Raw genomic sequence first — 12,901 nt, 5'->3', positions numbered from 1 at the left:
AAAGAAGTAACTGAATTTTTATAACAGAGTTATACTTCAGATTATGGTAAATTTTTAGATTGAGCATAACTGTTAGAGTTTCTGCCATAAATTTTCATATTCTGATATCTCTGTCCATGTAGTCAGCTAGGCAGCTCCCAAATCATTGTATACATTATCTTTCTCATAAATAACTGAAGATATGTATGCTTGTCTCCCACAAAGATGAATAATTGGGAATGTTTTTTATTCATAAGTACATCAAGTCTGAGACTAAAAGAATTAAAACAAGAACTTTGCTTTAAGTCAATCAACTTCTGGAGCCAACACAAAAACATGTTAAACTTGATGGCTATAGTATTTCTTTCCAGTTTGTTCCCTATTGTGCACAAAATAGAAGAAGGGACATGTTTCAAGCCAATCTTTTATATTGAAATTATGTTTTTAAACCAAGTAACTCATTTAATGGACTAAAAAAATAATTAGTGTGAAAACAAGTGGTTTTTCAACTGAGTGCTTTATATTTTAATTGTCTGTTTTTGAGTGATTAAACACACGCTGACTGACCATCATAACAATCAAATTAACAAAACAGCTGCAAATGTTAGTTCAGGCTTAATGTATCTCTTTTTGGCCCACTTACATTTGCTCCTGCTGGAGAACTCAAAGTTTAGTTCTCAGGTTTTGTCAAGGAAAGTAGACTTGAACTTTGAGGATAGTTGGATTGCGGAATGAAACAAAACAATTTTCACAGGGTAATAGCAAGAGCATCATCAGAAGACAATATTGAGTATGTTGAATACATAAAATACATTCAGAATTATAGCCTGCATCTATTTGACAGACCTGAGGCAGTTACTGTCTGCTGCTACAGTTTTCACATAGATGCAAGAAAAAAGGGTCCTCATGCTTTCTGTGAGGTTGTGGCAGCCAAGATTGAAGGGGAGAATACAAAACAAATCATGGTAATATAGGGAAAAATATGGAGAGATAATTTTTGCAACTCAGAAATAACCTTTGAAAAAGTGAAACAGTGAAGAGCCTCCTTTACTACAAAACATAATATAAAATTTGAGTTAAATATATAATTATATAATATTAATAACATATATTTATATAATATTTCACTATTGTATATAATGTACTATGATATACTAAACTATACTATATAATACTTATATTTATATAATATAGTATATATAATTTATTCTATATTACAGCTATTAATTTATTATATATTATTTATATAATAATATAAAACTTGAGTTAAATAATTATATATTATTATATACATTAACAATATATTACTGTTATATATAAAATATATTATATATCATATAATATAACATATATTACATACAACATATGTGTTATATGTAATATATGTATATAATACATATTATATGTTACATATAATATATATTACATATAATATATATGCATATGATATATAATATAATATAACATACATTACTTATGATATATATTATATGTAATATATAATGTAACATATGATATATATACATATATAGGGAAAAGAAAACCATAATGCCATGTTATTCCTCATTGCTGCTATAGAGTCAAATAGAACTGGTTACAGAAGTGATGTATCTGTCATCAAAACATTACTTCTTTACTTTTTTTTAAAAAAAATTTAATGTTTATTTTTTTTGAGAAAGAGAGAGAGAGACAGACAGTGGGGAAGAGGAAGTGAGAAGGGGGGAGACACAGAAGCCAAAGCAGGTTCCAGGATCTGAGCTGTCAGCACAGAGCCCAACAGGGGGCTTGAACTCACAAACTGTGAGATCATGACCTGAGCCAAAGTCAGATGCTCAACCATCTGAGCCACTCAGGCACCCCTACTTCTTGACTTCTATTGATTTTCTGACTTTCTCATTATGTGAAAGATATGGATAGACTGAAAAGATTATTTTCATATTTTCTTTAGGTTAATTCTCTTACTAAATTCTGAGCATGAGAAAAGATTGTTATTTTGCCTTGTAAATTCTACTAGAGTTTTTAATAAAAGCATTTTATATTTTACATTGCATTTTCATACATCATATTATATCTCACACTAGTACTGCAAGGTTGACTAATAAGAGTTTTAGTTGGGCTTCCCTGGAATCAGACTCTGAAATGAGGTTTTATATGCAAAAGATATAGTAAGGAAAAGATCCCAAAGAAGTAAAGGAATCCTGAGTAAGGTTGCCCTTTTATCAGAAAAAAAAAATGGATAGAGTGTAACTTAATCTCATGTGCATGGAAATTTTAGAGTACAAGTTACGTTTCAGAATTTTACTGATCTGAGATAGGGATCTAAGCTTCCATATGCCCACTGCCTTCAGACACTGGCTAAGCATTTCCAACGGGGACACGTTTTTTCCAGGTAACTCTGTCTCATCCCATTTGCAAGCAAAATAGGTTTCAATAGCCCAAAGGCCATCCTTTGTTTGCCATTGGAAGCAAAAACACACAGAAGTTAGGAGTAGGGAGGGAAACAGCAAACAGTATTTTAAAAAGTAATCCAAAGAGATCTGAGTGGAACACAAACACTAAACACCACAGTCAGGTTTTACCAGCTCATGTTACAAGATGAAAAACTGATGTTTAGAAAGGAAATAAGATTTATCTATCACCATATACAGGTGAAGGTGTAGAACAGATGATATAAGACCCTGATTGTAAATCCTATGTGGCTCTGGCTGGTTCCCCATCCCCTCCCCACCCCCCATTACCTCGTATTATATTATAATGTTATTTAGTTTTGTAATTAACATATAACCTTATACTAAAATACGACCTGATATTTTATAGCACTCTACACATTTCTGATTACTTTGAATATTTTACTTTTGTTCATGTATGTAGTTTTATATGCTTAATTAAGCCAGAGGTCACAAACATAAGGTTCTGGCAGATAATATAAATCAGTGAATCAGGACAGATGACAGAGACAATAAAGAACTGTGCCCCCCTGGAGAGTTGCCACCTCTTAGCCCCAGATTATTGTTGCCACGGGGGAATAAAGATCCAGTGTTGCTGCTCTTCCATTTTTCCTAAGCTTGGCCAGAAATCACGACATTTCACATACAGTCTCCTACTTTCTAAATACTGGCAACTTTTTTCCTAAGTCACAAAAAGCCATGTTTCTGTGCAGGTTAAAGTATGTGCCTCATCTAGGGTTATTCAAATTAAACATTTTTGAGCTCTAATTCTTGCCAAACCAAAATATATAGAGAAAAGGGTTTAATTTGTGTGCTTGAGCTCAGGATCCCTAAATGAAGCCAATGCTTCCATGAACTGTAAATCTTATGCAATTCAATCAACTTTATTTTTAAAAAGTTTCTTTTCACATGAGGTATTTTTGGCTTTGAGTCTCAGTGTGAACCACAAAAAAAGCAAGAGGAGATCTCAAAACCCTTTAACATTGTTCTAAATTCTGTCAAAGTGAGGTCACTGTGACTAAGGCAGTAACTCTTAACCTCATGATACCCAGTGTCCCCTTTGGTAACATTTTCCTGTAATACCACCTCTACTTTTTCAGAATAAAATTCAAAAGATACTATCAAACACTAATATAAGTTTCAATGAAATCAGTATAAAGCCCTAACCATAACGTAAAGAGGAAAGAAGAGAAAACCAAGCTACAATTAATAGCATGTATTTCTATGTCTAAACGCTTGGACACAACTATACTAGAAGATTTAATTAAATTGCTGATGCTTGTACCTATACATAAAATATATTTGTATTAAAATATGTAAAAATTCATATGTCAACTACAAATGAAGACCAATAAAATTCTGGGTATCTGTGACCGAATTACAAAAATACTTTGTTCTCAGTAAAATTTTTTCCAAAACAGCAAATAATTCTTGGTATAAGTTTCCAAAAATATTAATAAAGCATATTCTTCTCTTGATGTTCATAACTGTTGAGTGGGAAATGCAATGTGCATAAAAAATCAGCAAAAATACCTGGATTTATGTGTAAAATGAGTTAGGTTCTGGGTTCAGATAGTTACTAAAACATTTTTAGTTCACGTGGATAACCATTAGGACATTTGAAAGTCATACATTACATGAGAGAATGCTTCATTATGCTTATTATCTCCTGTATTAAAAAGTTTCTAGCATCCTTTGTTCTTACCTACTAAATATTGGTGCAGTTTCCCAATTATTGTGACAATCCAGAGTCTTCCAGAGGCACTAAATTATTGCCTAAGGAGCAGTACTTTCCTCTTCAGAACAAATGTTCTAAGACTTATCATGAAGACAGAAGTCAGATGATTAAACTAACAAAAAGTGTTGAATGAGTCAAATAAAATAGACCTCACTTTTTTTTTTCAAATGACAGCTAACATGGTACCTGAGAGGAAGTGAAATCTTGAAATCAGCATTGGCCAAGGTTGGCCATCCCTAAGCAAAGAGTAAAACTCTGTTAATCACTTCAGGTTGACAAAACAGTAAACTGAAACAATCTTTGCAACATATGTGGTTACAGTAAAAGGTCAAGAGGAATTAAGTCAACTCCTTTCTCCTATTCAAACACATTCATGCATAGCTTTGGCAGGTGCCACTTTCTTTGATCCAGAGATCACCAAATATCCTCTTTAGCTGAAACTAGGATGATTTAATGGTATAGGCAGATTTTAGAGAAAAGGGTCTCTGATTTTAAAGTCTTGAAGAGATTACCAAATGATAATGACATCATCAATGTATGTGTGAACACAGGACTAAACAATGCCAGGTCACAGGCTCTGATACATTGTTTATAAGAGAAGCGTTCAATAAATATCTATTTTAAGTCATATTTCTATTAAGGAATCTTGAGCTAATAGCAAAAAATATCTTCCTGAAACATAATAGCAACATGATGGGGTCTGGAAAATTTAAAGCAAGACTCTGGTTTTAAAATAGTAATAGAATTATTTTCATCAAAAGTCAATAAGATTACACAAAAACATTGAAAAAGGAAAAAAACTAATTTCTTATATCTTCCTAAATGCCATAGGGAGAGACATGGATATATTCTCAAATCACATTGCTAGTAAAAAACAAACCTTGTTGATTGAGGAGGGCACCTGTTGGGATGAGCACTGGGTGTTGTATGGAAACCAATTTGTCAATAAATTTCATATTAAAAAAAAAAAACCTTGTTGAAACAAAATCACAAGAAAAGTATTAGTAGCTAAGGGAGGACAAAAGATAATCATAGAACATCAAAGACATGAATTTGACCAAATAAATTGTATAACCATTTGAAACGAGGCTGAAATCTTCAGATTATGAGTTTACTGAGGAAATACAGTAAGTAAAGAGTTTGATGTTAGAACATAAATTTAAGTACATGAGCAAATGTTTTCCTATATATCTAGTATATAGGTTTCCCATTTTATTTCTCGTCCTCCCTCAGATTTAACGATCAAAATATATGCCTTTGACAAGACGGCTGGCTGATGATTCTTAGAAATTAAGTGAGAAACTCAAAGGTCAGGGTTCTAATCCATACTCAATCTCTGACACATGCAGTTGTAAGCAAGTCATTTAGTACTTCTAGTCTCCAAATGGATGTAATTATTTTAACCATTTTTAGCCCATAACACTTTATATGTACTAAAAATTATGTAAGCGAAGTATTTGTAACCGTATCCCCTTTAATTCATCAGAAGAGTATTATATTCATTCAAAAATATTATTTAAAGGGGTTTTCTTAAGATTTATATGAAATATAGGGGCGCCTGGGTGGCTCAGTCGGTTGAGCATCTGACTTCAGCTCAGGTCACGATCTCACCGTCCATGAGTCCGAGCCCCGCGTCGGGCTCTGGGCTGATAGTTCGGAGCCTGGAGCCTGCTTCCGATTCTGTGTCTCCTTCTCTCTCTGCCCCTCCCCTGTTCATGCTCTGTCTCTCTCTGTCTCAAAAATAAATAAACATAAAAATTTTTTTTTTAAGATTTATATGAAATATTAAAGAACTAATGTTTAGATACATAAAATTCTCATTTCTTTTCTAGAAAATTTTCTCCTAACACAGGCAGAGATTGTCTTAATCATCGAACTAACTTTTACCAAACTCATCTAATATTATGGGTACTTTGCTAACCACTGGGGAAACATACCCAAGTCCTTGAAAGAGCTCTTATCAAGTAAATACTATACAGATTGTATATGCATGAAATTTATAAAGCAGGGCAGGGTAGGTTAAATGCCATGAGAAATCTATGCACAGGAGTAGAACGGAACACATGTCACTGAAAGGATTATCTAAGGCTTTCCTGAGGACTTAGACCTTGAAGAATGGATAATATTTCACCAGACGGAGAGATGTTTGCATGGGGAGGGGAATACAGAGAAATTATTACATGATAGAAGAGCTTTCTGTCAGAGAGAATAGCCCTAGGAAAGGTAATATCTCGGTAAATAGTAGGAATCTACATATTTCCTTGATGACCGAATATATAGATGGAGATAATATGGTCTAAGACTGAAAAGGTGAGGTATGATAAAATCATTTAGTGGCAATTGGAAACCTCTGAATATTTAAACAAGTGAGAGTAATGTGGAGAGAACTGTAGGTTTTTGACACTACTCTAAAAACTTATATCATTAAGGGACCATGCAATCATGATGGGGAAGAAGACAGACATATTTGTAATATGGTGAAAAACTGCACAAGATTTAGTGACACATATCTTTCATATTCCCTTTACTGAGGGCAACATCAAGAAAATGTGAGAGAACACAAGGGTGTGATTTAAATTTCTAACACTGACTATGAACTTAATTTTTTTAATGTTTATTTTTGACAGAGAGAGAGAGAGAGAGAGTAGAGAGCAGGCTAGGGGCAGAGAGAGAGGGAAACACAGAATCTGAAGCAGGCTCTAGACCCTGAGCTGTTAGCACAGAGCCCGATGCGGGGGCTGAAACTTACAAACTGCAAGATCATGACCTGAGCTGAAGTCGGACACTCCACTGACTAAGCCATGCAGGTGCCCCTGACCATGAACTTTAAAGCTCACAAATCCTACATGTCCTCCTCAACCAAGGAAACAGGCAAATACCTCCCAGAACACTTTCTCCAGAATCTCTGGAAATTTTCTTGGCTTCCTTCAGCAGCAGAAAGCTTCCATCTATGTGTTTCATGCAGAAGATATATGACTTTTGCATTTGTTTATCCAATTTCCCATGAGCTTAATCTGAATAGCTATCTAATTTATTCTCTGAGGATAGAGTAAAACAGCTTGTCTCTTTTCTGAAAATATGCGGACTGAATTATTTATTTCTAACTTCTTAAGAAGCTTATAAAATGCAGGATGAAAGGTCAGGATTAATTAAGAAAAATGGTGTGAATTCCAGCGGAAGAAATGTATGTTAATTGGCAAAAAACTGCTATAGCCATTACCCTATTGATATTCAGTGAAACTCGATTGGACTGAAAAAAAGAATGTCTTTGCCTTAACAAGTTGTGTGTTGTGATAATGTTGATTTTAGTGTTGAAGTGCATACAATTTTTGAATAAAATTTCTCTAGAGTGCCTTTCACTGACAGTTGTGTTTCCCTTCATTATCAAAGGCAAAGGAAAGCCACTCAAGATGTTGGCAGTGAACCATTAAAGTCTGCAGACTGGGTTGTAAGGACAGAGAAGATTAGGGAAGTTGTAGCCAATACCTCATAACTCCCCCATTCTCTAAATAATGCAACTGTAATGATTATACCTTTTATGCTAATGAGAACTTAGCAGGGCTTCCCATTCATTTAGAAGTAGGCATTTGTGCTGACTGATGCTCATTGGGTTAATGTGTGGTAAAGTCTGAGTGCTGATCTGGGCATCAGAAAGTAGGGGCTCTTCTGTCTCTTGATTTGAGTCTTCAACTTCTCTTCTCGGTCTACCCTTGTACAGAGGGCATTTTATCTTGGATATATTACATTACTGTCTTAAACAACATGTCCTAAATAAACCTCATAATCTTCCTTTCTGAGCTGAATTTTATCTCTAGTTTCTCAACCATTTTTTTCATTTCAATACTTATATATATATTTTGCCAGATATTGCGCCAAGTTTGAAACTATAATAACAAATATGTTAGACGACTGTCCTCAGGGATCCTACAACAAAATAGAAAAAGACAGGCATGCAAATACATGTGATACAATACAAGCCTAATATGTTACATGCTGATAGAAATATATAAGACTTTCCCAGTCCTTTAATCCCTGTATCTTATCTGTCATCTGATTCTGGCTATTCTTCCTTCAAAAAAATTTTTTTAATGCTTTTATTTATTTTTGAGACAGAGAGAGACAGAGCATGAGCAGGGGAGGGGCAGAGAGAGAGGCAGACACAGAATCCAAAGCAGGCTCCAGGCTCTGAGCTGTCAGCACAGAGACCAACGCGGGGCTCGAACCCACGAACAGCAAGATCATGACCTGAGCTGAAGTCGGACGCATAACTGACCGAGCCACCCCGGCGCCCCTGGCTACTCTTCCTTCAAATGGCATTTCTTTCTTCATGGGAATGAACAGAAACTCTAAAGAAGGCAGAAATGGTGCTTGGACATAGTAGCTACTCACTAAATATTATTAAATAAACTTGTTGAATGCCTGAAATAGTAATCAGAACACTGTAGGTACTGAATAACTATTTTTAAATGAATAAACATAATATTTCTTTTCATTCAGCTCTGATGGAAATGAGTGATCATTACTTTTTATTTGAACTATTGTAGAAATTCCTTCATCTCAACTTCCCCCTTTTTCAGCATCCAACAATAAAACTACCAAATACATTGCCCCTAAACAACTTGTGTCTAATACAAGGATAGACAACCTTTCTCTTTTAAGAGTCGCATAGTAATTCTTTCCAGCTTTGTGTTCCATATTTTCTCTTTGGCTACTACTCAATTATGCTATTATAATGCAAACCTAGCTATAGCCAGTAGGTAAATGAATTGGCAATTTGTCCTGAGTTCCAACAATAACTATTCACAAAAACAGGCACTGGATCTGATTTGGCTGTAGTCTGGGAACCTCTGACTTAATAGCTATCTGAAGTTCAGAAAGCATTTTTATAGACATTATCTTATTAGATTTGTATGACGACATTGTAGTGCTTTTGTGCACTTGCTCAACAAACAGTAATTGATTTCCTATGTTTGAGGAATTAAGTTTAGGCGTGTCTGGGTGGCTCAGTTGGTTAAGCGTCCAACTCTTGATTTCAGCTCAGGTCATGATCTCACGGTTTCATGAGTTCAAGCCCTGCACCAGGCTCTGCACTGACCCTGCAGAGCCTGCTGGGGATTCTCTCTATCCCTCTATCTGTCCCTCCTCCTCTGTCCATGCTCTGTCTCTTTCAAGGTAAATAAATAAACTTAAAAAAAAAAGGTTTTAGGCTTTGGACTAGGACTAGGAGAGGAATATGCACAATTCCTACCCTAGTAGAAGTCATAGTCAAAACTAAAGAGGCAAGCCTGTAAACAGGTAGTTACTACACCCTGAGATGAGTGTTAAATTATTAGTATACACAGAAGGCTAACAGAAGAGTGTAGGTGTTAATTATCTTGTCCTTGTGTTGTGTTACAGTACTACTTAGGTCTTCAATAAACAGATCACACAGTTTATTGGAACTGTCCGGAGAAAATACATCAAACTTCAAATTCCACTTCTCCCAAGGTACTAGGTGCTGATTTATAATCGCAACTGTATTTCTGGTGCCAGTGTAATTCTTTAGACTAGTAGCTTGTGGAAGCGGCCTGCCCCCACTCACTCTGACTTCTCTAACACCTGTAGGAATAAAACACACTCGGGTCTAATATTTTGGCACAAAGCATACACATAGTTCCTAAGATCCATCTTTAGCATCAAGAGTGTGAACCTGGGAATAAAAGAGGTCTGATTTCAAATTCAGACTCCCATCACCTATGAACACAATGATGCCAAGGAAACATCTCTTGTCCTTAGTTTCTGCACCCATAAATTATATTAGTAAGAAGAAGAGTAAGAATAATAATAATGCATTCTTCTTCTCCTCTTCATCCTTCTTCCTTTTCCTCCTCCTCTTTCTTCCTCTTCCTCTTCTTCTTCTTATGGAATTTGTGACAGTAAAATAAAATAAAATAAAATAAAATAAAATAAAATAATAAAATAATCAAGTACATTCCTGGTATTTTGTAGGCATTTAGTACCTCCTAATGTTCCCCACTTGAACGTAATGCATAAAAAGCTATACCTTAGTTCTGATCCCATTCCAGACCCTGTTCCTGTATGCTTCTGCCTGCTGTAAACTAGGGAGTCAGGGCCTGAACAGATGGTATTTTCATCCATACCCCTGGATTTTCTGATCTTTGCTCTATGTCTAGGAAAAATAAAGTGAATTATTGTGATCTAAAATATAATTTTCCATTATAAGCAAAACAAATCATTCAAGATAATAATCTCAATGGCCTTAATGTTAGTAGTAGCAGCTATGCTTACTGAGTGCTCATTAGACTCCAGGCACTGTGGTAAGTGAAATGTTCATTATCTCATCCAATCATTACAAATTACTATTAATCCTAATATTATTCCGTTTTTTTTTTGTAACGTTTATTTATTTTTGAGACAGAGACAGAGCATGAATGGGGGAGGGTCAGAGAGAGAGGGAGACACAGAATCTGAAACAGGCTCCAGGCTCTGAGCTGTCAGCACAGAGCCTGAGGCGAGGCTCGAGCTCAGGGACCACAAGATCATGATCTGAGCCGAAGTTGGACGCTTAACCGACTGAGCCACCCAGGTGCCCCAATATTATTCCAGTTTTAAAGTTAAAGAATTTAAAAAAAAGTAATGTTTATTTTTTTTGACAGAGAGAGAGAGAGACAGAGCATGAGCAGGGGAGGGGCAGAGAGAGAGGGAGACACAGAATCCTAAGCAGGCTCCAGGCTCTGAGCTGTCAGCACACAGCCCCACGTGGGGCTCGAACCCACGAGCCATGAGATCATGACCTGAGCTGAAGTCGGACGCTCCACCGACTGAGCCACCCAGGTGCCCCTAAACTTAAATTCTTTATCTTTAGGGGCGCCTGGGTGGCTCAGTCGATGGAGCTTCCGTCTTCAGCTCAGGTCATGATCTCGCAGTCTGTGAATTTGAGCCCCGCATCGGGCTCTGTGCTGGCAGCTTGGAGCCTGGAGCCTATTTAGGATTCTGTGTCTCCCTCTCTCTGCCCCTCCCCCGTTCATGCTCTGTCTCTCTGTCTCTCTGTCTCTCTCTCTCTAGGTCAAAAATAAATAAACAAACAAAAAAAGAATTTAAGTTTAAACAGGTTAGGTAACTTCACTGCAGCAAACAGTGGACTTCTCCAGATAGCTACTTTTAAAAGTCATAGCCCAGGGGCACCAGGGAAGCTCAGTTGGTTAAGCTCTGACTCATGATTTCGGCTTAGGTCATGATTCACGATTGTGAGATAGAACCCCACATTAGGCTCCATGCTATGCGTGGAGCCTGCTTAAGATTCTCTCTCCTTCTCCCTCTGCCCCTCCCCTGCTCATGTGCTCTCTCTCTACCTCTCTTTCTCTCTTTCCAAAAAAAAATTCATAGCGCAAACAACTGGTGAGCTCACCTATCAACCATCATAAGAGGCCTTTGCACAATTAATTTGGAATAGCAAGCTCATTAGGTATCCACCTACCTACATAACTACAAGTCTACATACCTATCTATGTGTCATTTTATCTAACTCTCTACCATCCATCCATCCATCCGTCCCTTTATTCTGATTAAAAGTATTATTAGCTATCGTACTCTTTCTAAATATAAATATGTCACTCTAACACACAAATAACTTCATTGATACCTAAGCCTAGATAATTTTCAAGTGATGTGTTTTCATCCTTATTTTAACATTACTGTTTTCTTTCTTTCTTTTTTTTTTTTAATCTGGTCTATGCTGTTATCTTGGTGTCCTTCAGAACCATATGCTCCCTTTGATTGCTTCTTCTTATCCATTCCAAAAGCTCGTGGAAGCATTTTAATTCTAAATTTACCAGCACTTTACATGCACACACACCACGTGGCTAGACAAGACTTTACAAAATTTAATGCTTTCAAAGATCGGCTTGAAAATGCATTTCAGGGAAAGGTGATCATTTTACTTGCTGATAATGTTACTTTGAGGTAAACAACAGCACACACTTGACGATGAAGGGTAACTGGCAGTTCTGCCTACTTCAGAGTTGAGTAAACAATTGGAATTGGTAAAGATTATGTTGAATTTGCAGTGGTTTTTAACCTTGTCTTCACATTGGAATCATGGAGTAAGAAGCTTTTTTTTTGTAATTAAACTTTTTATTTTGAGATATTATGCACTTGTGGGGAACATTACAGAGAGTTTCTATGTATGCTTTACCTGTTCCCCAAATGGTAAGAGCTTGCAAAACTATACTAAAATACCACAGTATTGACACTACTCAAATTGGGATATACCACAAGAATTCTCATATTGCCTATATTGCCCCTCTTTTAATTCCTGGCAACCATTAATCTCTTCTCGATTTCTCTAGGTTTAGCTTTTCAAAAATGATATATGCAAGGAATCATACAGTATGTACCTTTTGGGAATGAGTTATTTCACTCAGCTTAATTCTCTGGAGATTCATCCAAGGTGTTGTTGCATGCATCAGTGGTTTGTTCATTTTTATTGCTTAGTATATTCCATGATTTGGATGGACCGCAGTTTAAGCATTCACCAGTTGAAAAATATCTAAGTTGTTTCCAGTTTGCAGCCGTTACAAATAAAAGTGTTGTAAGCTTTTGTGTACAGGTTTTCACGTAGGCTTCATTTCTCTGGTATACATACATACCCACAAGAGCAATTGCTGGGTCATATAATAGTCGCATGGTTAGCTTTTAAAGACCACACCAGTATGTTTTCAAGGGGGCCATACCACTT

At 36.1% G+C, this 12,901-nt stretch overlaps 1 non-coding gene across 1 annotated transcript; it reads left to right on the top strand.

Moving 5' to 3' along the window:
• Positions 1–806: 806 nt before the first annotated feature.
• LOC125152246 (small nucleolar RNA SNORA31) lies at positions 807–935 on the top strand. Its single transcript, XR_007147102.1, has one exon. It is a non-coding gene; the product is annotated as a small nucleolar RNA SNORA31 (small nucleolar RNA).
• Positions 936–12,901: the final 11,966 nt, after the last annotated feature.

Source organism: Prionailurus viverrinus, chromosome E1, assembly GCF_022837055.1.
Source record: "Prionailurus viverrinus isolate Anna chromosome E1, UM_Priviv_1.0, whole genome shotgun sequence".
Lineage (NCBI taxonomy): Eukaryota > Metazoa > Chordata > Mammalia > Carnivora > Felidae > Prionailurus > Prionailurus viverrinus.
The sequence above is the reverse complement of the archived record's forward strand: the minus strand, read 5'-3'. Positions and strand labels throughout refer to the sequence as shown.